General features: G+C 43.9%; 1 protein-coding gene and 1 non-coding gene across 3 annotated transcripts in view; one reads left to right on the top strand and one right to left on the bottom strand.

The window, feature by feature from the left end:
- Positions 1-27,106, bottom strand: part of LOC120900378 (1-phosphatidylinositol 4,5-bisphosphate phosphodiesterase classes I and II) — a 78,072-nt gene that overhangs the window by 47,977 nt on the left and 2,989 nt on the right. The window lies entirely within an intron of this gene.
- Positions 20,738-20,940, top strand: LOC120905256. Its single transcript, XR_005739891.1, has one exon. It is a non-coding gene; the product is annotated as a small nucleolar RNA U3 (small nucleolar RNA).

The raw sequence follows: 27,106 nt of genomic DNA on the forward strand, positions 1-27,106 counted from the left end.
TTCGCATATCGAAACGTCTTGAGGTGGTGGGTGCGCGCATTCGGGTGCAAAAATTACGACTAAAAGCTTTTCGCAATAACCTCACATTTTAACCTTTGGTCTCGGCTTTTCTCGCTCTGCTTGCAGTTGAGCTTTGGTGGGCCAATCCAATTAGGCTACACTTTGGCCTGCCGCGAGAATATGTGCAGTGGGCCATTCCGTTTCTGGTGGAGTGATTCTGATTTCACCCATTTGCATGCACGGCACGAAATGATCGTGTGCTGATAGCGAAGGTGAGCGTGGCGATGGTTTTGGGAATCGATTAACTTAATGCTATACTTGGGAAGGCATAAGTTCTTCGCATTCTGTGTAAGTGAAAGGAAATGAGCTCACTAGCTTAGCGTAAGACACATTTGATGACTTATGTTTCCCTAAAAGTGGGCTGACCAGACGTTTCGTATTTATCGGAACAATCTCGTTCTTTAAACCAAAAGTTGACGTCCTGTCGTATATGTGAAAATTCCAAGTTTGTCCCTTGTTTTTATGTGCTAGTCTAATGGACGTTGATTGTTTAAATTATTGTTTCGGATATAAGGATAAAAGGGGTGATATAAATAATAAGATTCAGTTACGATCGTTGGGTGCGCGTGTGTAAGAAAAATAAAAACATGTCGCTGGTGTACTATGCTTATTACACAAAACATGGCGAAAATCTGCTCGAAATCCCGCGCGCCCCTGCAAAATGCTCGCAAAAACTTCTTGGTTGCCAATGTTGTTCATCGCAACATTCTTAGTCACCATCTTCTTGGTCGCAAACTTCTTGGTTTCAAAATTCATGGTCGCAAAATTTTTGGTCGCAAATTTCTTGGTCACAAAAATCAACGTGAATTGTACAAACCATCATCGTAGAAAAGAATTAGGTTTCAGCATTTCATCATTCGCTCTCCAGAACAATAGACACGCTGATCAAGATATGCGCCATGTTATCAACCCATCAGCACCAATACCGTCTCAAGGACGCGTTAGGAAAGGTTTTGGGTTCATTAGGAAGGTTTGGGTGGATCTTACCCAAAATCCATCCGGTAACCATATTTGGCCCCAACTTCCGGCTTCAGGAAATGACCAGCAGCAAGCAGCGGCAGCGAGATTACAAGACGATATTAATGTATCGATGAAACCAACGGTCCCCGAGTAGCCTGACGATGGTTACGCTTTGCGTAATCATCGTGCCAGCTTCATGATCGCTAATGGGTGGTTGAGCTTTTCGGCTACCGACGACGACCGCCCCAAGGGCGACACAACCGTGCGGTTGGTGATTATGTTCGCTTCCGGTGCAGCAAACGCGATCTAGATACCAGCAGGAAGGCATCGCTGGAACAACATGAGTACGCCACGCACAAACAAAGCCACTGATTGATGAGGGGGATATACCGCGTCTTTAGCTCGATACATTATGCACGAGCAGAAAAGGGCTTGCGCTAATGGTTCGGTACAGATTGGACGTGACCAATAAAAATGAATTCCTCCGACGGAGCGAACACGCTTGCGATAAGAAATGGACTCGGAAATTTTGTGCAAGTTTGTTACCAGTAAGTTCCGGCTAAATCTCGAGATTGTGTCAAAGGTTCAGAAAACCCATTTACTCCAGTGTGTGTGTGTACGTGTGTATGTATATGTATGTAATTCCTGTACAATCATCCCCTAACGTCGTGTACAAAGCACAACCATCACAATGTTGCGACCCCTTTTGTTACGGCTGCGATACACCTTTACCCTTTTTTCTGTGCTGATCGTTTTATTTTCATTCAGGATAAAAGGTGTTCTGCCACCGCGACGACGGCCCGACGACGATAGCTGTTTGTTTTCACAGCACCAAAACGGCCATCGACGCGGAAAATGAAACCCATTTCCGGACGAGGTGGGGACGAACGCCAGGACCCTGGCAAAGCTGGACAACTTCCACCCCGTTAGCAAACAGTGCAGTAAAATACAGTGTTACGCCACGTTCAAAAAGGAAGCAAATTCACCTGATGCCGCAGCCCAGTAGTGTAGGAGGTAAACCTATTCCCAGGTGAGACCGTTTCCATTCTTCGGCATTGCCCGCATTGCCGCCCACCTTTCACTCTGGCCGGGTGCGAGTGCGATTGTGTTCTACATTGTTGTTTCTTATTTGACCCTGTTGATTCCCTTCATCCACCCTGTATCCTTCATCCCATCAGCAAATTCCTTTTACGATTGAGAAGGTTGTAAAAATGCACACATGTTGATTTACGATGCCAGCGGTTGCGCGGTTTGCCAAACCATCCAACAGCCACAGTTTTGTTGGAAGCATTGCGGTGATCCCAGCACGATTCTTCGAAACGAAGCACGGTAGCAGATACTATGTCACGCACACACACACACTCTCAAACACATACACATCCACACACGCTCACAGCATGGCAGAAATATTGATGGACTTTGGTGGCGGAGGAGGAAAGCAGCTTTAGAGCTTTAGGGAAGGAAAAAGCTACGAAGGATTATATATCATACCGGGTGATGTTGCATCGTAGAACAAAGTGCAACACACATCTCGCATTGGTAGCAGGTGAACTGAAAGGTTTGCAAATTAAATCGCATTACCGTCAGGTGCAGGCTACATTGTGTGCAGCACAAAAAGGATTCAAAATTTGATATTGCAAAGTTATTGGTTTGTTCATGCGATGTTTTTCTAGCGTTTTTTAAAAGGTCGGTTCATGTATGCAAGAAAAAAAAGAAAAAAATCTTTGAATATTTTAAAATATACTAAATTAACATACGTTAGAAATATAAGATTAATAAAGCCCAAGAAAATTTGCCATTTGTTTACTTTTAACGCATATTATAATCATAAATTTCTTATTTTGATGCAATTTGAAGATGTAGATTTCTAAATGAAACGAGCCGGTTTTTTTTCTTTTCAATAAGTAATAAGATTAAGGTATACGTCAAAAAAAAACTTTTCTTAACAAAAACGGACCTTTTGTTTAGTTGCACAACCTAAACTTGAGAAAAATGATGTATTATATTTAAAATAATTGCCTTTACTATCACTAAATTCAACGAAAATCAATATATTTTATGTTGCCGTTCTTGCCTCATTTGAAGTATTGTTTTGTAATGTACTGCAAACACAGGCCCTTCTGAAATTCTGTTCGAAAGCCAACAAAAAAGGAAGAGCACTTTAAATTATGTTCTTTTGTGGATTGTTCTTTGCTATTTACCAATACATATCGACATTCTCTCTCGGGCAGACACAATGTGGGGCCACTTCATGCTTCAACTTGTTGGTGAAAAAGCAAACCGAACCTTTTCTCTGCCAGGTTTTCCAACGACCCCGGTAAACAATGGCCACCGCTGTCGAACTCGAAAGCTATGCAATAATACCTTTCATAAACCGAAAGCATTCTTGCCGGCTCATGATAAGATATTGCTTTTCAGGTCGTACGGAATGGGCCTTCATTTAACTTTGCTAGAAAGCTGCTCATCCTTCCCACAAAACACACGGCCCAGTGGTGTGTGTGTGTGTGTGTGAGTTTTACTAACTGTGTGCGGAAATGTGTGGAGCGGACCTATTCTCGCCTTGTTACTGCACTTCCTTCGGTCTAGAAGAGAAAATTGGTCTGGTCTGGGGCGAAGAAAGCATCATTGCCAGGCAGAACAAAGCTTGCAGTCACGTTTACCTCTGGCACATATTTCCATGCCTGGCTGGCCCAGCCCGGTGGCGAATAGCTCCACTACAAATCCTTCGTAACTGATTTCAAAGTAATTGCACCCTTCTCGTTAGTATCTTCACGTTCGGCAGATGTTTGCAAAGAGATAAATTAAGTGTCTCTTTCTTCCTAGCAGCAGAAGCAGCAGCAGCAGCCGCAGTACGAAGCACAACCGAGCTACAGCCGGCTGCTAAATAAATGGAACCTCCTTCTGGATTGCTCTGGAAGTGGTTTTGTTCGAGGATTGCTGTTGCCTTCGAGGAAAAGAGCTGCAAAAGTATCGGCTTATGAAACAACAAACGTTTTGCAAAATCTAGCCCCAAAACCTACGCCAACTGCTAGTGCCGATCCGATGGGCGGTATTGATTGAGCCAGCTGAGTTTATGATCGATTTTTCCTAGGATGTATGTACGCCTCTTTACTAAACCTGAGTGGCTGTGACTAAATGAATGCAATTTATGAGGATTAATGACTGGCGAAAAGAGCGCTCGCCCGAGAACGTCGAACGCACGCACATGAACAAGCACTTCGTTCGGAGTGGATGGGAACAATTGATTACAAATTATGAACACCGAAGCGTAACATGATTGGATCAATCGCTTGCCATTACTCAAACGGCCCGCGCCTGCTTTACCGTCCATTCATTACGCAATGTGCCTTTTTGGGTGGGAAGGGAGAAATTAACAGACAAATTTCTCGCTTTTAGCTACTGCCACATCACACAAAAAAAACACACACACACACAAAGTCGTGTCATTTCTCATCAACCGGCACTGCTCATTTCTCACGGTAAGCACTCCCGACAGAGCTCCGATTGTCATCAATCAATCATCGTGCATTAAACATCGATCCATGGTCACTGCCACTCAAACGCTCAAGCATTTACAGGTGTACCAAAGTCGATGGGCGATGACAGAGAGCTTCCGAATGCTTATTGAACCGTCCCAGATCCAAGGGGAAAATGAGCAGACCCACCGCCGCTTACCATTGATAGATAAACACACAGAAGTCACGCTAAAACAATTGACCACTATTTGCTTTTTGCCAAAAATAACGAACAAACCCCAGCCAGCCTTCACTCCTCAATGGCTTTTTCGCATGAAATGACAAATAGCAAACGGGAAAAGAACCTGCAGGTGGATTAAGCTTTCGGAGAGTATAAGCCCTGGTGAACCAGTCTGCCCAGTCCTGTGGCGTTGTTTGCCTGCGACCTTGCAAACATGCCAGAGATCCAGACCGGAGAGCCTCCATTGCTTCCGGGGAATGAGCGTTTTTGAAACTTGTTTAAAATAAACAGACACAGGACAGGCAGAGCTCGCACAGGAGAAGACCAGCAGCAACAAAAAACACCCCTGATGGAAAGTAATTGCCTGGGCGCGGCACACGCCGTGTAGCCGCTGTCGTTTTATTTTGAGACGAGATTCTACGGCAAATATTTCGACCAAGTAGTTTGTCCGGTGATGCTGCGCCGTGACTAGCCCATTTGGCCTGCTTGGAGTTGCGTTCGGGGTATGCACGGGGATGAGTAAACAAACAGGAAGTGTCGGGGAAGGAGAGAGAGGGGATGGAAGATGTTTCTTCTTTGCAAACAATTACCATGAGAACCGTGTCGTGCATTGTCCGGAAGCGAGAAGACATAACGCGAGCACGCAAAAACGGAAGAGCGAGAGTGACAGATGCAAAGGTACAAAGCTCTGTTCTGCTTTCGCCAAAGCCAACTTATCTGCCGTTTAGAAAACTCATTTGAAATTCCATTGACAAATTCATTGTAAACGGCCGGTCAGTAATTTTAAGAAACGCGTGCAATTTATTCTCCACCGTACTAAGTGCTGGTCAGCTCCGCGTATCTTCAATCTTAGAATCCATTATTTATTCTTCATTCCATTGTTCTCTTTCTTCCCCAACCAGCAACAATAAATTGACGACAAAAACTGGTACGTCAGAGGGCAGCAGGGCAAGGTCATTGCTGCTTAAAATGTTTGAAAAAATCTATTTATAATCGTCCTTCGATGCCAAAACATGCATATAAAGATAAACGATTTAGCCTCGCATAAGTCATCAAATGATGCAAAAAAAAGGATTGTTACAAAAATGTTTGAAGGAGAAGCGATGAAAAAAAAAACTTTAGCAAATGAAAAATCACTAACTAAATATTTTTGAACGGAATATTTTTTTTGAGTTTAAACATCAAAGTTACATTCAAAATGTACTAAAACGATCATTGCTAGAAGTCTATATCGTCATGAAAATAATATTTTTTACGATACAAAATCTGAAACTGTCATCAATCTTAAATATCATCATCTAGAAGAAATTAAACATTTATGGTTCTTTCCAGACTTCTCTCAAGAGGATCAAATCAAGTAAGGTAACGATAATTATGCTGTTTGATGTTTCACATTAAAAGTGAAAGTGACGATTGATGATGTAAATAAATATTTAATGAACTGCTTTCAGTTCAAACCACCATCTGCTAGCTCAGCCAGCACAGGAGTACCATTTTCTGAGCCAGATGTAGCATGAATAGTGCTTTGTTTCATTAGCTTCGAAACTAAATCATCAATATTTAAAACAGTATAAGGACATCAGCAAAACAAATTATGTATTAAATCCTTTTTTAATGAGTTTTACTTTAAAGTTTTCATGCCATTATAAACCGAGTATTCTTTAATTTCCAGGTTCTACTTCGTTCTTCCAGGTAAAAGAGTGTTTATGTCTCTTCAATCGGATTAGCATTGTTTTTCAGATACAATTGCCAACATGATAACTCAGTCGAAACAGAAGTGAGTGAGTGTGGGTCATGGGTTAGGAAAAGTCGGATCACCTATCTAATCAACAGATAATCTGCTGTTGTGCACGGGTTTTGTAGCTGACATGGACCCGGTCCCATCTATCACTTGAACTATTGCCTGTTGAAGTACCAATGAAACTTTTACCGCTTACCATCCCGTTGGCAGCTACCAGCAGATTATCCTTTACGGATTGGAGCCCATTTTGTAACCCTTCCCTTGGAAAATCAACTTATTCGCCACCAGAAGGATGTCTGCAGTGACAGGATGCTTATTATGTTTTGCTGTCGACACATCATGGTTTGAGCTAACGATCCGGAAAGTAGGTGTTGCGATCAGGCATAGCGTAATTTTTAAATCCACTCAATCGAAACGTACGCATGCCGTTCCACACAAAAAACAGTTCATTAGTCAATTTTGTTACGGTCCATTTACTCCATCAATAGGGGCTGGCGTGTTTTATGAACATGTGCCGTTGCCAAGGTAAGCATTTTACGTTCCATTTCATGCGATATTTTATTCAAATCGGCTTAAAAAATACGACAACGGAAAAATCTCATTTGCACAATCGCACAACAGCAGCAGCAGCAGCACTATTTCCGCACGAGTGACACATCAATCACATTTATGGCACGAATAAAACAAACAATCTCTTGGTGCAAGTGTGACAAGCGCTGGCAAGATATCATTCAATTTATCAATCTGACTTCTCGCACTTCTTCCCCATGACTGCTGCTGCTGACCCGGTTGAACCGGGGGATGAAACAACACTGGAGAGCTCCTGCCTAGGGAAAACCCGAACCCTCCCCCAAGTGGCAGCTACTAGGAACAGGGGGCAGAAAAATTGTTAATTAACCAAAGATTCGATCACGCTTCATCTGCCACACTGTGTGCGCACACATTTCAGCCTTCTCCCGCTGCACATTGCACCACAGCATTGCCGGACACATTCGTTCGCTTATTGCCAATTGATTGATTTTATCGGGCCCACTCTTCAATCAGCACATCAACCCCGGAACCGGGGAAAGAGCAGCAACACTCACTCAACTCTCGAATCGGCTCACAGCCGTTTCTGAAGAATGGTGTTCATAGAAGATGCTGATGGATGAACTTGCTCCCTTCCTGTTCTTTTCCACACAGCCACACACACACACAGCGCACATCAGAACAACATGATCGAGTGCCGTTTGCGATCGGGGTCGGGAGGAAAATATCTCCACGCCCGCTCACACGCAAGGAGCGAGACCGATGTGCGGCTATAATTGATTCAATTATCTCCATGGTGAAAGGATTTCGGAATTGCTCGTTAGAGGGCTTCCCTCCCCGACTCTGTGCGTTTCACTGCCGAGAGGGTCATGGCATGGCAAAAGCTAATTGTTAGAAATGGACACCGGGCGGCATGATGCGGCGGCACTGGCAACACGTTTGCCGTTGACACATTGCGTGCGTTTCGGTTTCTGCAATATGTCGACAAATTAATTGGAAATTCCGGGCAGAAAACAAACAAAGTTCCCCGTGACACCAGTGTCACACTGGCCACTGGAGGGGTTTTATTGGTGCAGTGACTCTCCCTTCACCATGCCAATCAAACGTCATCCCTTGCGAAAACATATATGCATGGGACAAGCGCGACTGCTCAATAAAAAGTCCTTTTTTGCGTCCAATAAAAACTCTCTCTAAGTACAATGTCCCTAAAAGATGAGCAAAAGAAAGTCGTTAAATGCTGTCCGATTTATTGGCGAAAGCTTTTGGGCGTATTAACGTGCAAAGCATCGTAAACAAACAATGGCAAACACCCGCAACACTTCGGACGTAACTACTTGGCTGCGTTAAAAACTCATAAAAAGATGTTTTTGCTCTTTTTTTTGTAAAATTCCATAATCCAAAACCTTGAGGTAAGTTTTTTAAGCATAATGGATGCGGTATTTACGACGAAATCCGGCAAGAATCTGTACCCATTTTTTGGTAGGTTATGAGTTTCGTGAAGCTTTTACGCTTCTCGCTTGTAGCTTAAAATCAACATTTCAACGCCACCGGACGAACGCAGAGCGAAATGGACATCATGAAACGGCGATCCACACTAATGGGATACCCCTTAACCGCTCAACATAACTCACGGTTCACGTTCGCCACCACTCTGTGGGCACTTTTCTGGAGCGTTCGGTTACGATTACCCAGGGCAAGCATTCAACAAAAAAAAACCTATACGAAGCGTATCTTTTAAAAGCCCTTTCCGAGTGCTGCCCATCCACGCCCATCTTGAGGATCGGTTTGCATCCGAGCGTGGAAAACGAAACACCCAACCATGTCACATGCACGTGACATAAAGCGCCCACTCACTGCTACGTAGAGCGCACACCGAGCGAACCAAAAGGAATTTAAAATTTATGAAATTTCACCACCGTAACCAGCAACAAGCGCTTTCGGGCCCCGGCATCATCTTTACGCCCCCCATGCAATGGGGGTGAAGTGTTACTTCGGGTTGGCACCGGTCCACACATCACCACACCAGCGACGGGAAAGGGTACGTGTCACATACGTGTCGGGCACACAGGATGTAACGGTGCGCCGGTTCAAGCACGGTGAGAAAGTAAACCGCTTGCGCCCCCGCCGACGATTGATGCCTTCGACAAGGCAGCGCGGCAGGAGGGCCGGGACGGTGGCGCAGTATCGCTTGAACGCCAAAGTAAAAGCGCTTAATTGAATCCCCGAGCCCGAGCTGCCCGTAGGGTTCTTGGAAGAACTTCATTCCACTGCCTGGGCCATGGTTGCCAGCCAAGTGGGTCCGGGCCCCGGGGCGCAGAGATATGCCGAAACAAATTAATTATCCCTTTAATTGGAGGATTGGCTCGGGGCCGCCCGAAGGGGGAATCTGTGTCTGACGTGCCATGTTTTTTTCTTTCTTTGCCTCTTTTTCTTCCACTGCTTGCTATGGAAGCGCTCGGGTAAGCTTTTGGGAGCCTTGATTCGTTTTGCAACTTTCCGGCGCTATGCGCAAAGAAGTTGGTATGTAATATTTATCAGCACCAATCATGGCCATATCAAAGCGCAGCGTTCTGGTTGTGAAAGATGCTTTCAGAAGCCTTTAGGAGAAACTTTTTAGGATTAACGGGAGATAAACGCCTGCAGATAGGCAATCCGTACCGCCAGGAGCTAGCTGATTGGAGCTTAACATTCACGCAAGATCGTGATATTTTCGATTTAACTCGCCAAATATGCTCACATAAACACATACGAAACAACATTCGCCATCGCTTTTATGGGCGTATCATAAACATTTTGCTTCGAGTAACTTTTTATGAAAAGAAAAATATGGTCCCCAACAAACCCTTGACACAAACATACACCCAACACACACACACACACACACACACACATACAGACAAACACCGGTAGCTCGAAACGGAGCTGGCAACATGAACATGACACTTTTTCTCATTAACATCGCTCCAAGTAACATTCCTGTGCTACATCTTTCGACCACCCAGAGTAAACATGCCGAATATCGAGCAGTAGAGATGGCTAGCAGGAAAAAAAAGTGCCTCACTCCGCACTCTCTCCCCTCCCCCAAGAGATACAGAACCACAAAAACCCAGCCACTGGTGTTTCGGAGCGAGGCAGCCAACTTTATCGTATGTATGTCTTTCATTTCCAGCGACTTAACGATCTGTTTCGGGCAGCAAACAAACCATCTTCAAGACACCCAGTCCCTCCCGTCCTAGGGGCCCGTCCTTCACTTACACACACACATAGCGGTGGGAATGCTTCCGAGGCAACGAAAATAATTAGCAGTCATCAAACTGGGCTTCGTCAAATATTGACCAAGCCCGAGACGCCGTCGCGCTGATCGCTTCCCGGTAAAGGTGGCCCCTAAAACGCCTCGAGCGGACTCCCAAACGGGTGGCAAATATGATAAAGAGAGGAACACAGAGAGAGAGACAGAGAGAGACAGAGAGAGTAGAGGCAGAAGAAAAAATCAAACAAAATCCCTATTTTAGAAAAGGGTGTACTACGTTCCGTTGCGGTGTAGCTTCCTTGACCGATCCGTGAAAAAGAGCGTACCATTTCCGTATCGAAAAAGTCGAAACACTAGCAAGGAGTCGAGGAGTGAATAAAGCAGAACCACGTGAGTAAACAGCAAGCGGGTGTGCTTGGCCACCATCTGACAGCTCGTACGTTCGGCACCGTACCGGGAAAAACGCCGTTCGGGAAATTTGTGGCTGTTGTTTACGATACGAGCGATCGGAAAGGGGCAGCGGTCTCCACTCCACCACCGCACTGGATGCAATAACTTTCTACAAGCGCAGCGCCCAACGATAAAGCTATTTATTTTACACCGCGCAACTTACGTGCTTACTTGTGGATAAATTCGCCTGCCAAAACCATGCGTCTCAACAGTGCCCAGTAATTCCCATTGCCCTGCAAATTCAACAATCGAGATATTGAACAGATAAAACAGTGTTCCTTCTCAGCTCCCTCTCTCAGTACTTGGTGGATTTGTTTTTTGCTACATTATTAACACGATTGAAAGATGGCCAGAACACTTTATTCTCAAACCTAATTGAAGTGCTGTAAACTGCAGCATTTATACAAGGCGATACACGGAATCACTTAGAATGGATGCTCAACCTGCAGGAACGTTCCGGCCCATATGCTATACCTTCAATCTACACGAATGTCTTATGTTTACCACTGAGAAAACTTGCTGCAATCTAACGCTTCATTCACGTGCTGTAGCACCATGTATTCCGCTAAACAACGCATAAAGTGGAAAATATTAACATACTTCCGCGTCTTCAAAGGCGTGGAGCGTGCGGAACGATGCATACCCTTTCCAACACCTTCACACCACCTTCAAACGGGCTTCAAATGAAATTTGATATTCATACATACTTTTATAAACAATTTCATAGTTGTGTAATAGAGAGCCAAAAAAAGAATCTCATTTCCTCGTTAGATGGATGGGTTTTTTTTAAAGCCCTCACCGGCCCCATTACGTTTGTCCGAAACACGTTTCGAACGAAGTTTAAAGCAATCGCGCGAAACGAACATCATATGCTATCCCGTACACAGATGTTCGTCTGCCGGATACATTAAAAGAATAGAAAGATTGGTCGTTTCGGTGTATGCCTGCCTGCCAGCTCCAACCTGGGGGGGGGGGGCAAAGGATACAAGTGTGTAAAAGGAGAAACGCAACAATAAAAATCTCCACACTACTGTGTGCCAGGTTTTACGCGCACCGTGTAGACAAATGGAGCGTGTCAGAATAGATTAATTAGATGCTCCATAAACAGCATCCCCGCAGCAAGATCACTTTCGTTTTTTTTTGTGTGAAATTTGTTTTATTTTTTGCTCGCTCTGCTCAAAACCTCATCAACAAGGGTTACTTTACGATTCCCGAAGCGGCAGGTATCTAAACACGCGGAATGGAGCTGAAAACTGGAGCTCAGCGTCGGCAATGGCGATGGTCTGTGTTCACAGAAATAATGTGCCTTTTCGAGGAACAGGGTACGGACGAGTGGGCAAGCAATTTTACAGATTGACATGAGGCCATTTAGCCGAAAGGCGAGCCTCCCGGATTCATACTCTCTACTAACTCTCGGCATGCGCGCTATTCATTTATCAAATTCAATCATCTCACTGCCCAAATTAGCTCGTGTGTCCCGTGTCTACAAACGAATCCAAACACGTATCAACCCGCATCAACCCACATCTAATTAACTCATTTAACAGCGTTACATACAAACACGCACCAGCACTGTTCTATTGAAGCGTCGCTTCCCCGAACATGCGCTGCTCATTGGATGCCAAACTATTAAACAGCCGTTTAGCGCTGCATGCGAGGTGCCTCCCGGGATGGCGCTTCATCGTTTAACCGGTGTCTTCAGCATTTGGTGCCATATTAATCACCGTCATACTTTGCACCCACCCACCCACCCGGCATTGCTCATCATTCGTACCACCACACCCACACGCACGGCACCGGCCATGATCACACGAAGGATCGTACAAATGGCCGCACGTACACACAATGGTGGCTGCGCTTTTCAAGCGCGCCCATGTTAAACGCCTACGCGCGACCACACCCGGACATTATGCCTGCCACACTGCCCCTGCCCTTGCCACTGGCATCAATAATTCGTCATTTGATGTAATCTTAATGGGTGTTTCCTGTTGACTTCCTGCCGACAGGAGCGGACGGAAACACACGCGCACACACACACAGTTAGCTGCTGTCGCCTACCCAGTGATTTTGTAAGGCTGACCTCTTTGGGCCCTGTAATTAAAATCGTATTAATAAAACATTTTATCACCTCAGTACAATAGTGTTGCCGGTGTGTTGCGAGAGAGAAAAAGAGAGCGGCAAAGTCGATTCGAAAAAGGGCAGAAAACTGAACTGAATACTAAACCACACGGACGGCACACGCAACGCGTGAGAAAATGCTCTAAAAATGTACTCCCGTTTTGGTGTCCGGCACCGTTCACTTGACACCGTCGCCTTTTCCACAGCAGTGTTGAAATGTAAACTCGGCTCGGCTTCAATCAATTATGCATCGTGGCATTTTCTTAGCCCACAACTTCCAACGCCCAGATCGGCAAGGTGTTCATGGCAAGCATCAAATGGAATGCTTGATTTTTTTGTTCTGCCACCACCGTCTCAACCGTCTCGACGCGTCTGGCAGCGTTAAGTATGTGTGAACCGTACGGTGGCTGACAGTGGATGCTTAATCATTCTTGGCTTTGCTTGCAGGTGGTACAGGTGGCAAACGTGCTAAACTGCTATTAAGCAAAGCTTTAAGCGAACGGCTGGAAGTATGAAAAGAAAAAGGCAATGATATTGCTTAATTTTTCTCGTTTCTTTTGTAAGAAACCCATCTCGGGTTTGGTAATTTATTTTCATTATATTCGAACAATTAGTCGGAAAGCTATACAACAATAGGATGTCACAATAATAAAAAAAACCTTCCGATAACAATTTAAGTGCATTAAATCTAAAGCAAAGTTTTGCTCATTTGCCTCATAGAAGTCAGCTTTTTTATGTTGAGATTAATTATGAGATTTTGAAATGGAAACATTCTATTATATAAAACTTATTACAACGATTCCACACATTTTAAACAATTTTTCTACATTGTGTTTTAAAAATACATCCATTTTTATACATTAACCCGCAACAAAATCACCTATTAAATAAAAAAACAATAATATTTTTCTTTAGTTAGCATTTGTGCGATACCTGGCGCCTCCATCAGTCCATCATACATTTCCATCGGCAGCTTCTTTAGAGTAGCTACACTAAAAACACGGCAACATCAGAGCCCAGCAGAGTATAACCATCTCAAAAAAATTGTCCAATCTTCGCTTTGATGCTAATGTATGTGTTGATTGTTGAAGGCATTTGCCTTTTTAACCCTGCTAACAAGCGAAACTGCTTTTCAAACACAGCTCAAGTGCTAACCAATCGCATTGAATCGATTACCGCTTAAGCATCGAAACTCGAAACTCTGCAGCCAGTGCCTCCCAGTTATGTGGCTCACGATTTGCCAATTATGACAACGAGCACCACACCGTACGAGCTGACTGACAGTTTTGCAAAGGCAAATTGTCATACCAAAGAGTACACCGCTGGTACCCTTCTTCGCTCTTTTGCTTTGTCCGCACGGTCATCGCTGCTCCCTCAGACCCACGCTGAAAGGCATGCAAATAGGCAAGCGAATCGTCCCAACCACACAACGGTGAAGCAAATCTGCATACGACCCATCGAACCGCATGGAAGATAAACGAATTGTTCACGGGATCGTTTTGACAAAAGGCGCACCACCGTATTGCGCTCTGACATATGCATTGACTAAGGCAATGGGAAAGGGGCGAGCGGAAAAGGTGAAATATGAATTTTAAACACACATACACACACACACACACACGCTCACACATTCATATGTCGTTCTTATCGCTTGGCAAGCGTCTTTCATTGTAAAGCAGAGATGGGATTTAAATATGACAGTCATCTAGTTTCGTTTTGTATGCAAATCAATCCCATTGCCAACGCCCAGAGATCCTCCGACCGGAAGGGCGAGATAAAGCGGGAAGCTGCGTTTAAGAACTACCGTTTACGAATGTAACGCATGCGAAGTACTATAAATAGCAACCGCTCTTGAAATATTGCAAGTTTTGAGCGACAACTTCAACTCATCTGCATGCGCGGGAAGTTAATCAGCATTTCGTCAGGTCCTGGCAAAATTGTTGTAAATTAAATTTGCTAATGAGTTCAAGCTAATCCATCAATCTTCCAGCCCTCCTGAGAGACCTTCCAGGAAACAGCTTCAATCAGCGTACGCGGACGACGAGCTACCCTGCTTTGGCTGACTTTGTAACAAATCACGCCAAACAGCGCCCACTTCACCAGTGCGCTCTTGTTTGGTAAATAAACGCACTTATCGAAAAGCAATCGCACATAAACAATACCAATTACGAAGAATCATAACAAGCATAAGCACCAGCTTCATAAAACACTCCAACCAAAAACGCACACCGTCGTTGCACTGGAGAGATTAGGCAAAGTTCGGCACCGTCAGTGCTGTCGGTGTCAAGTGATTGCGTCCGGGGTGCGGGAAAGAATGCGGCTAGCGCTTATTAGAATTCCGCTGGTGAAGTAAACAACCTCGCCAAGCACCACAGTAGCAATTATTCCGTAAGCTGAACTATCAAAATACCAACGGCCCAACCACCCCCAGAATGACCCAGTTCCCTCCAACAAAAAAAAAAACGGGCGCCGAGCGACGAGACAGCACCGAAGGGCCCACGGATCCAGAATTCCTTCATGTACCTCCCGCCACAGTGAAACGGCGCCGAAAACAGGAATCATAAAATTAAACACGAAATTTGTTTATCGACCCGGGAGGCGTAATGGATCCGATTACAGCGAGGTACACCATTACCATCTCGGGAGCCGATCACTTTTGTCGGTCTTTATAGAGTGGTACATGCTTGCCCTTTCTGTGTGTCTGCAAATAGTTTACAGCACAACGAGAACGGGGCTGCTCGCAAAAACAATCAAAAATTCCGAACTTGGCACATGGCACATGTGTTTTCATTCTGTGCCAGCTACTGCAACACAGCTCTGCACGTTTTCGGCAAACAACTGGCCCGCCATGTTTGGCGTCTTCGGCGCTGTGACCCTGACACGCTCACACATACACACACACGCATTGGGCCAGATGGACGGCAGGCCACTTTTCGGAAAGACGGAGCTAGTCAAAACAGTGGCACATTCCAACGGGAACTAATATCATCCATCGTCGTTTACTACCCTATCAATGTGTTGTAATTGAATTCATTTCTTGTGCGTGCTCTTTTGAATGAACGATCGTGTCATTTGTTATTCGGAAATTAAAAACATTTGCCCAACTTGCCGCTGGTGCACTGTTCACGATCTCGTTCAATATTGTTGAACCTAATGTTTCTTTCGTCAATGTATTCTTTTTCATTACCTGTTACTTACGTTTTGGCGGGGATTTGCGAGGCGAACTGTATGAACTTTCTTTTCAGACTTGACGTGAAATAAAATTATGCATTTGATATTATTTTACGATTAAGTGGAATATGTATTCAATTAAGTTAATTGTAAGATCATAGAGCGAGTATCGAGAGAATCAAGTTCGAGAGAGAATCAATAAATATCACACAATTATCCATTAACCCATCACCAATCCAATAACATTACAATGAGTTTTAGCAGGGTAGGTTTTGAAAAAAAATGGAAAAAAATGCTAATGGTTACTGCTATAATTTCAGGTAGAAAGCTGAAATGTCAGCCGATCAGCGGAAAAATAATCATCACAAAGGTTGTATCCATTTGACAGTTACGTACCGCCATATTAACCATTTGTTTACAAACAAAGGTGCAATTTAAATTTGAATTGAATTTAATTGAAATGGGTTATAGTGTTTTAAATAAATTTAAAACAATTTGTATGCTTCAGCACATATATTTAAACATTGATGGATCAGCTGAAAAAATCAAGACTTATGGTCTATTATCTTAATTTGACAGCTAGGGAGTCCAAAGCTACTTAGCATCTCATACAAATTCCTTAGCAACCATAACTCCCTATCCGACAAACGCCATAAAAATCTCCATCCATCATAGGGCATCCAAAATCAGAGCTAAGAACTCACTTGTAGTCTATCTTACCACCTTGTCTTGGCTGAAAAACTAAGGCTAGTTTGACGTGTTTGAGTTTTGTAGCGAATGTTAATATGTTTTCAGCCGGCAAGTGCTAAACTCCAGGTAAAAAATGCTGACGACCCAATATTGAATTTCAAGAATTCAACTTCAAAAATGAAGATCAACAAAGATATAAAACCGTCCCACTTATTTAAACAAACCTATCGCTCTGTTACTTCACTGGAACACAATAATTAAATAATTACTGAAAAAACGACCCATTTCCTTCTATACCTCCTCTGCACCCACACATACCTACAATCGCTTCACGCGCTCATCGCCGGAACCAGTTCGCAAAGTGAGTGTGGTCTTAATTTTCTTTTTAACCATTTCATTTATAACCCTCCCGCGAACGTAACAGGTGTTACGGGGATTTTATTAATAAATAATTTATGTCAGCGGTGCACGAGTTTCGAGCAGAAACCGAAGCGAAACGTGTTAGAAAATGGTGAACCAGAAGCATGTGCTGAAGTGTAGGGAAAGTGTTGACAGAAAGACAGGGCATTATGAGAAGGAGAAAAAAATCAAACAAACTTCTGCCCGCCCATAACGTTTTGCGGTTATGTTGTGGAATTTTGCTTAAACGCAGCGCTCTCCACGAGCGGGGGAAAGAGTGAGAGTTCTTACGTTCTTTGCCATGCTTAATGTTATTTTGACTGCACCAAGAAACGCTGCTTGCGGGAGCGTTTGCAGTTGAATCGTTGGTGGGTCGGTGGGAATTAATTAAACAATTGTTCACGCCTTCCCCTAGGGACCGGATTTTATGATTTTATGGCGACGAAAGCAATCTTCCACCAGAGGATGACGCGCTTTTTGTTTTGGTTTTTCTTGCTCCTACTGCAACTGGAACGAATGCGATGAAGGGATGGATAATGCCAAAACAACTACTTGTTGACAAGGCATATGGCAGCACAGGGCCAGTGCGCGTGTACCAAAACTTCAACACGGCGAGGACAACACGAAAGCACGCACAAAAACAACGTACAGCAATTACGAAGTTTTGCTCGTATAAAATTTATATATATATTCCACAACTTTCTGCCAACATGCCGGTGTGGCAGTGATTTGACGGATTGAGCCAAGTACCATAAAAAATAATAACCCACAGCACCCGCTTCCGTCTCGTTTCCCTGGTCGTCGAGCGGCAATGTCAAGGCGAGCTGAAGTACAAGTTTGTTTCTTCGCCACTCTTGGGAGAAAGAGATGAAAAAAGGTATGTCTTCCATTAGCAAGTGAAGAACACGAAAATCGGGCACAGAAGAACACGACCCGTCAGCGAGCGAACGATGCACACAAATAAAACGCGCCCAAATAAAATAAACTAACGCTATAAATCAATTCAGCACATGGTGTCTGTGTCTGTGGAAAATTTCGTGCACGCTTTTCCGAACGCGCCCATCCATTCTTAGGTGCTGTGTAGCATTGGGAACTGGTATCCACCCATTCATCACCGGTATTGTTGCCGATGGGATCCATATTGTTTGAAGTGGAGGAGAAAGAGAGAATGTGAGGGATCGGGAGACGCCGGATTTTAATCTAATTTGAATATTGGACACCTACGCAATCGACATGAGAGAGTGCAATAAATCATACATGCGTTACCTTCAATACAGAGAAACAATACCTTGAATAAAAAAATTAAATTGCCCGGAAGGATGTTGCACAATCTCGGTCTGTCGGTGTAGCAGCCAAAGGCAAATTGAAAATTTATGAATCTGAAGAAGATGCCGATAGACATATGCATTTCTCACTTCAGCGACACCCAAACCCCGTTATGTTTCATGGTTACAATATTTACAAACCCCTTTCATCAAGCACTGCATCATCTTCTGCGCGAAATGTTACCAAAATATTAATGATCCTCTGCCGGGTCGCATCACTGCGGTCGTAATTTCTGATAAACCATCACCGGCACCGGCGGTAGCGCTGGTACTGCGTCATGGCGTTGAAAAACAGGTGAAGATTTATAAATATAAGCGAACTTTTTTTTGGTCTCTCTCTCTCTCTCTCTCTCTCTCTCTCTCTCTCTCTCTCTCTCTCTCTCTCTCTCTCTCTCTCTCTCTTGCTCTCAGTTTTACTCGCTCTCAGTTTTACTCGCTACAAACAACACTGCCCTCACTCAAAAGCCAAACACTGCCTAAAAGCAGTGCGGGCGGGATAACCATCCCGCCCAGCTGGTGGAACAGAACCAGGCTGTAAATATATCCGACTGTACGCAACACGGAATCCCTCACGAGGCGCACACCACACAACTTTCGTATATCGTTTCCAGCTGTTTTTTTTTTCGTTGCATGCGATGTTTACATGTTTTACCCTGATCGTATCTCTCCCGGTGTGTCATTTATTCTTGGTTACATTCGTTCTTTTCCTGGCCGAATAGAGGAAAGAAAAAGTCTTGGCACAGTTGTTTCTAGTTTTGCTAAAAGCGATATTCCCTTGACGCATTTTCCCTCCCCATTTGTGTTCATTTCCTCTGCTTCTGTTTGCATTTTTTAATACTAAAAAAACCCTTATCCCTAACAGCATCGAATACAACATTCGAAAGACGCGGAAAACTCGCGACAGGGACAACTTTTCTAATGGGGTTGACAGTAGCAAGTGCTGCCCCGAACGCAGGAAAGCAAGAGAACGTGGCAAACCAATGCATGATGATATCGTCATCGTTTCCGCTTCCGCTCGCCCAAAATTATGCATCCAGCTTTATTATAGCTTTTATGAATCTTCTTAACCGAGAAGCGGACAATAAAATTTAATCCCATCCACCGGTGGCCGAAGGGACCGCACGGACCGAAGAGCAGCAGTAGGAAAACAAAGGAAAAACTAAAACATCGCAACAGAGCGAATGCGGCGCATCGCAGCTGTGGAGCGAACGGAATGAGTTGGAACTGCGGGTTCGCCATTCCCGCTAATCCTTCTTTGGCTGATGATGTAAAATAAGAATGCGACGGAAAAAGCGGAGACATTGCTTCCGGGAACGATCCCGCGTTCCGAGAGCGGAAAGCGATTGTTCTGAAGTCATAAATTACAGCTGTCAGATTGCATCGGACATCCGCGTCTTATCGCAGCGCTGTTGTGAACCTGTGGCGGAAGGTGGCTGATGTTTAAAGTCAACAGCCGATACAGCTGCGGCTGGGAAGAGCAGCGCGCAGAAAGAGTTTAAAACCGTAAATAATTGCTGCAGAACAGTTGGAACTGTTCATAGAAACTTATGGTGGAGTAAAATGAACTATTAAACGTAAAATAAACTGAAGGTCGAATTGACGAATTGTAGAATTGTAGAAAATAAAATAAAATAAATAAGAATAATAATATTGAAAAAAAAAATATAGCGCATTACAAAAAAAATCCATTGTTATTTATCAAAACCAACCAAATATTTTACCTCTCCATCAAATGTCAACAGTCTAAATAACCGGTCATCAAAGCCAGCCCAAACGTGGTTAGATGAACGTTTGCCACATTTATAAGGTTTTGTGCGCTCACGCCGTTTATCTCTTTCACGCACACACGCACCGTCTATTGGCGAATGTCAATCGGCTAAGCGTGCTGGGCGACCGCATGGTTTGAGCGACCACGTGCTGCGGGTTATGTTTTGATGCGCTGCCTCGGACGGGCCTGACCGTTTATTCACACCAAATGGTATTATCTCTCTCCCCCAGGCTGATGATGAGTAGCAGGGGATGCATTTTATGCAACTAATGACCATTAAACGTACAAGCTGTTTATAATCTGTACATGTGCTTGGCTAATGAACGGCAGCACAAGCGCGTGCAACGTTTTCAAGCGGCTTTTGTTAGCGATGAGAGATGAGGGGTCTTGTCTCACTCGCTCTTTGTCTCTCTCTTTCTCGTTCGTTCTCATAAACATACGGATGACGCACGCACCGGCCGCAGACTGACCTTCATGGGTAAAGGGAGACGACGTTACACGTTAGATGATGTGCTGCTAACAATCGCTAGCGCAGTATGTTTCTGTTTGATGGCGTGAGCGGCCGAAACGGTTGTTAGACTAAGACTGTGCTTCATAGGATCATTTCTATAGGCAAGTTTTCAACTCACTTTCACTCGAAAGTCGAGCTATTCCAACCCACGATGATGAGGTGTAGTGGCTGTCCTGGAGCGTGAAACTGTCGGATCTCGGCTGCGTCTCTGACGCGTCGATCTGTGCTTGATGATCGTATCCATTTGCAAAGGGCAGACACATTCTGAGTGGTCTTTTTGAAACTTCTATTATATCAACAAAAATCGAATACTTAATAAAGCATCGGCATTAACAATTGTACAGAACTTACTTTCTCACGTCAACAAAATCTAAATTACCAATCTCAGTTAGGCATTATATAAGATAAAAGATTATCTCCATTATAGGAGATAATGAAAAGAGCAGTTTTGTCTGATCGGACTTGTAATACAGTAGACATCTAATACGACGCATTTTACATGCCCGTAACATAACCAATCCTCGTTTTAACCACCGAATGAATTCAAACTTCCCCGTCATGTGTAAGCAAATAAGTTTCTGTAAGCTAAGCCCACTATTGGAACAGGCAGGCCTTGAACGAGAACAGTTGTTGTGTCAAAGAAGAAGAAGAAGATTACCGTTTTAAATTGAGGGAATAGATTACACTTGCAATCATTGCTCAAAATGTGTGGTTCTATAATGCTGAATTCTTACAAGAGAGCTGCTACTATTGATAGTAGGTTCCAACACATGATTGTTGACGAGGTATAAATCCAAGTCAAGGTCACGTCAGTTTTGAATTAATATTGTCAAGTAGAACGTATTAATATGCCATTTTTTCATGGATTGTGTAGCTGCAAATATTATTGGAACATTTTTATGGTAAATATACTTTCGTTGAACAGTTAAGGTAAGAAAAGCAATCGAGTGTTGTGACGTAATGATAATCAAGTGTCCTCTTGCTTGGATGCTTTAATAATTACGCTATTAATAATCTCTGCCTAAAAGGTATATATAGCAGACCCATTTTTCTGATCACATTCCATCGGCTTGTTTCTTAAATCATTTATTTAATCTGTTTGTTTTGCCATTTCCGAAAACTAATCAAATAAAGCTACCACCACTTCGACAATAAGACATAAACACATATTTCCATTATTTTCGCCCAAAAAGCAGTACCACCATTTCGTGGGCACTTAAGCAAGTAAAGAGACTGTTAAGCACGGACTACAATGTAGCGATATAACATCTACCCAGCTTTCGGGGACGACGAGCAATCGTAACGAGGAGTTTTAACAGCAACCGGCTCCCGAGTGTACGAGAGAGAGCTCCCTTTTGCACCCAGGCCCATTTTTACACACGTCCGTTCCCAACCATATAGGCCAAACAGTGCAGAACAATTCATTTTCTTTGAACCTCTCCAAACAGCTGCTCCCCGTTTGGCGTGCAAGAAGAACGTGCTCAAAGAGAAAAGTCCTCTTATCGACCCTCTTATCCCAGGCCGACCAAAAAAAAAGGGATCCCTGAAAAGAAAATCCCGACATTACTTGCACAACACTATAGAGAGCTTACAGCACATGAGCAGCGGCGGCAACCACACGGAAGCGCCGGTGTGTGTTCTTGCTCAAGTGTTGGTCGGCTTTTTCACTGCCGAACGTGCCCGACGAAAGGATGTCTGGCGCACGCCAGCCGTAAAAGAATTCTCATCGCTCAACCGTTACCGTGCCCCGCGTGCCACCACCCTTCCCCTTCCGATGTCCCTGGTTCCAGGTCCGCATCGGTGCCGTTTTAGGCTACACCCAGAACGAATATCTTTTCCCAGCCTGATTGTGCCTTAGGTTTGGTTAGTACTTTTATTTTTAGTCCAAAAGTTTGGGCACGTGTATCCGTAAACACTTTCACTACAGAGCGTTGTTGCTGTCTCTGCCGTTCCATTCGCTGTTTGCTCGAGTATCACAAAGAACGCAAGGCGAACGAGCCTTACTCTTCGGCATCTTGCAGTGGGCAACTGCTCACAACGAATACTCAAACTATAATCAGTTCGTGTAAAGAAAGAGCGTCTGGGGATGATTTTTATCGAAGGCGCGGCCCACGGTACCCATCACCATCATCATCGTCATCAGCAGAAACATTCATTTTCAAAGACGCTCATGAAAGGCGAATGCAATCGAAGGCAGGACACGCACCGCCCGAGCGGCTCGAACGTAACTTATCTGTTAGGGCAGTCGAATATATTCCTTCCGAGAATTTGCTACAACCCGTAAGGGCACTGCTGTCGGAAATGATCGACCAAATCGGTAATGAATGCTAAGGGACATGCGGGCGGCCAGCAGCAGAACGACCACAATCCCAGACACATCCTTTCCATCGACAACTTTCTACCGGCGTTTGGGGAGGAACGGGTCAAGATGGCGATTGTTAGAAGAAACCAGCCAGACATGGGGTTGGTTGTGCTGTCGAAAATCAAGAGAATAGATACCACCCGAGAGAGAAATATGTATCATTTGTATGGGAAATTGCCAAGCAAAAGTAGGGAAAAAACCAAAATGCCAAAAGTTGGCATTTTTTCTAAGGGACAGTAAGGAATTTTTGACATATTTTTATGGTCACTTCGAGCACGGAATAATAAATCACCAACAGTTTTTTTTAATGCTGTTTCGTATGGCCCGTCTTTAAACAAACTGCTGTGAGTCAGATTTTACGATCAACTCGATGCTCCGATTGCGAATGGATTAAATTTAAACTCAACCGTTAATAAATACCTCCTTCCGGATTTCCCCCAAGTCCGTGCTTATACCTATAATGCAGCGCCATAAACCCACCACACGGTTAGAGTTGGATGAATATTCAGCAAATATAAATATTAATCACCATTTGCCAAAGCCCACGCCTAGGCTCAATCAGCTCAATGGAGCTGTTTATTGAAGCGTCCGACAAATTTGATGTCCGCAAAATTGCAAACAAACAACCAATCGGCCCAAACACGCACCTTTTGTTGACTTTACTGGAACTATATCTAACTCCGTCGTCGTCAAACAACATTTGAACATTTCAATTGGGGAAGTTTTCTATGTATCTATTTACCAGGTATGTTGCTTGTTGCTTTTATGACTCACACTTCAATTTCGGTTCATTAATCCAGACTGTTGCACATTGCGCTTGTTCTCGCGAATTCAATTAGGCAACCGTTTGCCGCGCAATGTCGTCCGACTACAAGCTGACACTTTAATTACTTTAATGTTGGTGTTGCATCGATCGATCGGATGTTAACCATGAACTTTCATGTCCGGTTGCTAAGCTGAGATTATGGTGCAGTGAATAAAAAGGACACTCTCCACAACCCGGCCACAAGCTCAAAATCACAATGACACGCTGGACACTTTTTGGTGGCGGAAAAGCTTATGGTCTGTGTCCGCAGCAGCATGATTGACACCGTAAAACTGGCCATTATCGGGAAAGTGTGGCGAAACCGCACAGCAGACCCCAAACGACTCCAACACCTTCCCCGTTTGTGTGTGTTTGTTGGTGGCATTATAGACAATAACAGAACACTGGGAAAGGCTGGAAGCGCTCCATTATGGTGGAAAATGCGACAGTTCTGGGAAAGATTGAAATGACACCGAAACCGGCTCCTGTCAAGCTCATGTTGTCACCCGTTGATTACGCAATTGTCGGGCCAATCGATTTGGTTTTTGCTCCCAGGGGTGATTAATAGTTTGTTTGGAGCAATATGAGCGGAAGGGATGGACTCTAAAGGATGCGGTGTGAACTTTGAGCCCTAAAAAAACAAGAGCTTCCAGTAATTATTGCACCAGCCGAGGAGATACCCCACACGTGAGATTTTCATTAAATTTAGCATTATTAATGCATTGATTATTTTCACTTCCTATAGGCAGAACATTAACATGCAGTCGATACATGCATTGTTAGTTTTTCCGAGTACGTAGGGATATGTTATTTATATTATTGCCCTAACTTATGATTCCATTTTTCACACTCTTAATTGGATTCATTGTTTACCAATAAATTCTGACAAATTACGTATATAATTACTTTATAATTAAAAGTAAAGCTATTCAACATATGGGAAATGAGCTAGTTTTCATATTAGACACACTCTACAACAACGCTCCATCCGCCACAGAGTACACCAACGATAGGTAATTTGTGAAACTAATTGCAAACCTCTGAGACGCAAAATAGAGACCTAAAACCAACGACATCTCACACTAATGTAGTTCACATTTCCATTACATTACTTCAACCTCCAACTATCCAACAGCACACCACAGCGCGCAAACGAAGAGATGAAATGTTTCCTGCGCGAAACGGTCGTAACACATTACCCAAACCACACACACACACACACACCAGGGTAAAAAGTTTCCCAAGCAGCCTCACCTTGAATTTCCCTTTTCACCAAACATGCCCATTACGCTTCCACGTAATTGTACCTATCAAACATTAGCATATGCTTTAGACACTTGCATTACACCAATTCCCGTCTCATCTGCTCATCTATTCACCAGATGCTTCAGTTTTCTTTCTCCTCATTTCTCCGCCCAGCACTGCGCCTACGTCGCTCTCGATCCGTTTTTTTGTCGGTCTGGTTGGTCGGGCTGTCAAAGTTACCTCCTTCCGTTGCCAGTTCGGTTGGCAGACACGGCCGAGATAGGGACGTCAAAATGGTGCCGCTTTGCTACCGTGCACCAAAACTCGTACATCTACCTCTACACGTTACGACACAGGTAAACAGGCCCAAAGGAAACCGCTCCTGACACACAGAACATCCGAAACAATGCCAGCCAAGCAAAGGGAAACGAATCAGACCAATCTCTGGGGAGTGAAAAGGGGTGGCAAAAAACAGAGCACAAACAACAAGAGGGAGGAAATGCAGGCTGTAAAAAAAAACAAACAACAGCTGATCCCAGCACCCAAACCTGGTATGCTGGTTTGAGATTATGATGCAAATGAAAAAGGACGCATCCACCCAAGCAGCACATTTGCTCCACTTTGCTCCCTTTGCCGGGGCGCAGCACCGGCTCATACAACCGATTCGTGTCACTTTTCCTCCTCAACATCGCAAAACTTTATCATTCTTCCACTCAAGGGAGAAAAAGTGTAAGTGTGTGTGTGTGTGTGTGTGTGTGTGTGTGTGTGTGTGTGTTACAGAGAGAGAGAGAGAGAGATAGAGAGAGAGAAAGAGAGATAGATACAAAAAGACGGAATTAGTCCCGTTCCCTTCACACCCACCCACCCAATCCACCGCTGCGACGAGCGATGCGTTGAAAAAAAAAACCGAGAGATACCGCTTAGTTGTGCAACATAACCTCACTTCATCTAGCACTTTCGAGAGGCGGCAACAACCTGCAGATGAGGTAGCGATGCTGTTGTCGGCTGTGACAGTGACACCATCCTCTCTCCCACAACCCACTCTACAGATAAAAGAAAGCAACCGACACATTATGCTCCCGAGGTTGCAGGGGGAAGGGATGAATGCTTTCAGGCCATCGGGGGGATTTGTTGTATCAACAAGAATATGTAAACACCCTTCCCCATCTTCATAAGCAAGGACGCAAAAAGGAAATAGAATGTGTGTGGGAGAGAGAGAGAGAGAGCAAGAGAGAGAATAAGTGAATATGCTCGGGATGCTGTTTTAGCTCAGGATGGTGAAGCGATGGGGGTTGGATTATTCCTTCTTCTGCTTTGAAGGCTTCCCCGAGTTGCATGTATGATGAACATAGAAGCAAACGCATCGAAGCTAGGTGCTATGCAGCACAAGTGAAGGATGCTTTTGAATGAACCAATGTCCTTCCTTTCAAAATCACAGTCAGTCTCGAAATAGCATCGCTGGAACAGCAGAGCTGGAAAAGAATTACAGGGTGTTCCGAGTCAATTTCCAATGTCTACAATAGTTTTCATTGATTGCGATATGTTTTTCAACAGCTGTCAAATGTTGTATTTGCATCACAATAATGTTTCAGTTCTTCCGCATGATTTTCAACACGTCTCAAGCTGGATTGAGTTTGACCGTTCTACGTGTTAAAAAGTATGTGTAAGAACTGAAAATTTATTATGATGCAAGTACACCATTTGACAGCTGTTTAAAAACATTTTTGGAGGTGGTGATGAATGATGTCCACATTCGAAAGTGACTTGGAAAACCCCTGTAAGAGAGATTAAGATATGCAACAAGAGGAAGAATAGCCTTGGGTTACAAACAGAGACAAGGATTAGATAGAAAATGCCTAAAAGGGACAACGAATTAACATGTTTTAGACAGATAAGATTAACGGCTTTTACGTGATTTCTTTGTCTATCAAACTGTCAATTATATGATATCATATGTTTGTCTATGTTATCAATACGATAGTACAATTAAACAGTTTCAATATGAACTGAGCTTCGTTAAATTGTTA

The sequence above is a fragment of the Anopheles arabiensis genome, chromosome 3 (genome assembly GCF_016920715.1).
Source record: "Anopheles arabiensis isolate DONGOLA chromosome 3, AaraD3, whole genome shotgun sequence".
NCBI classification, from domain to species: Eukaryota; Metazoa; Arthropoda; class Insecta; order Diptera; family Culicidae; genus Anopheles; species Anopheles arabiensis.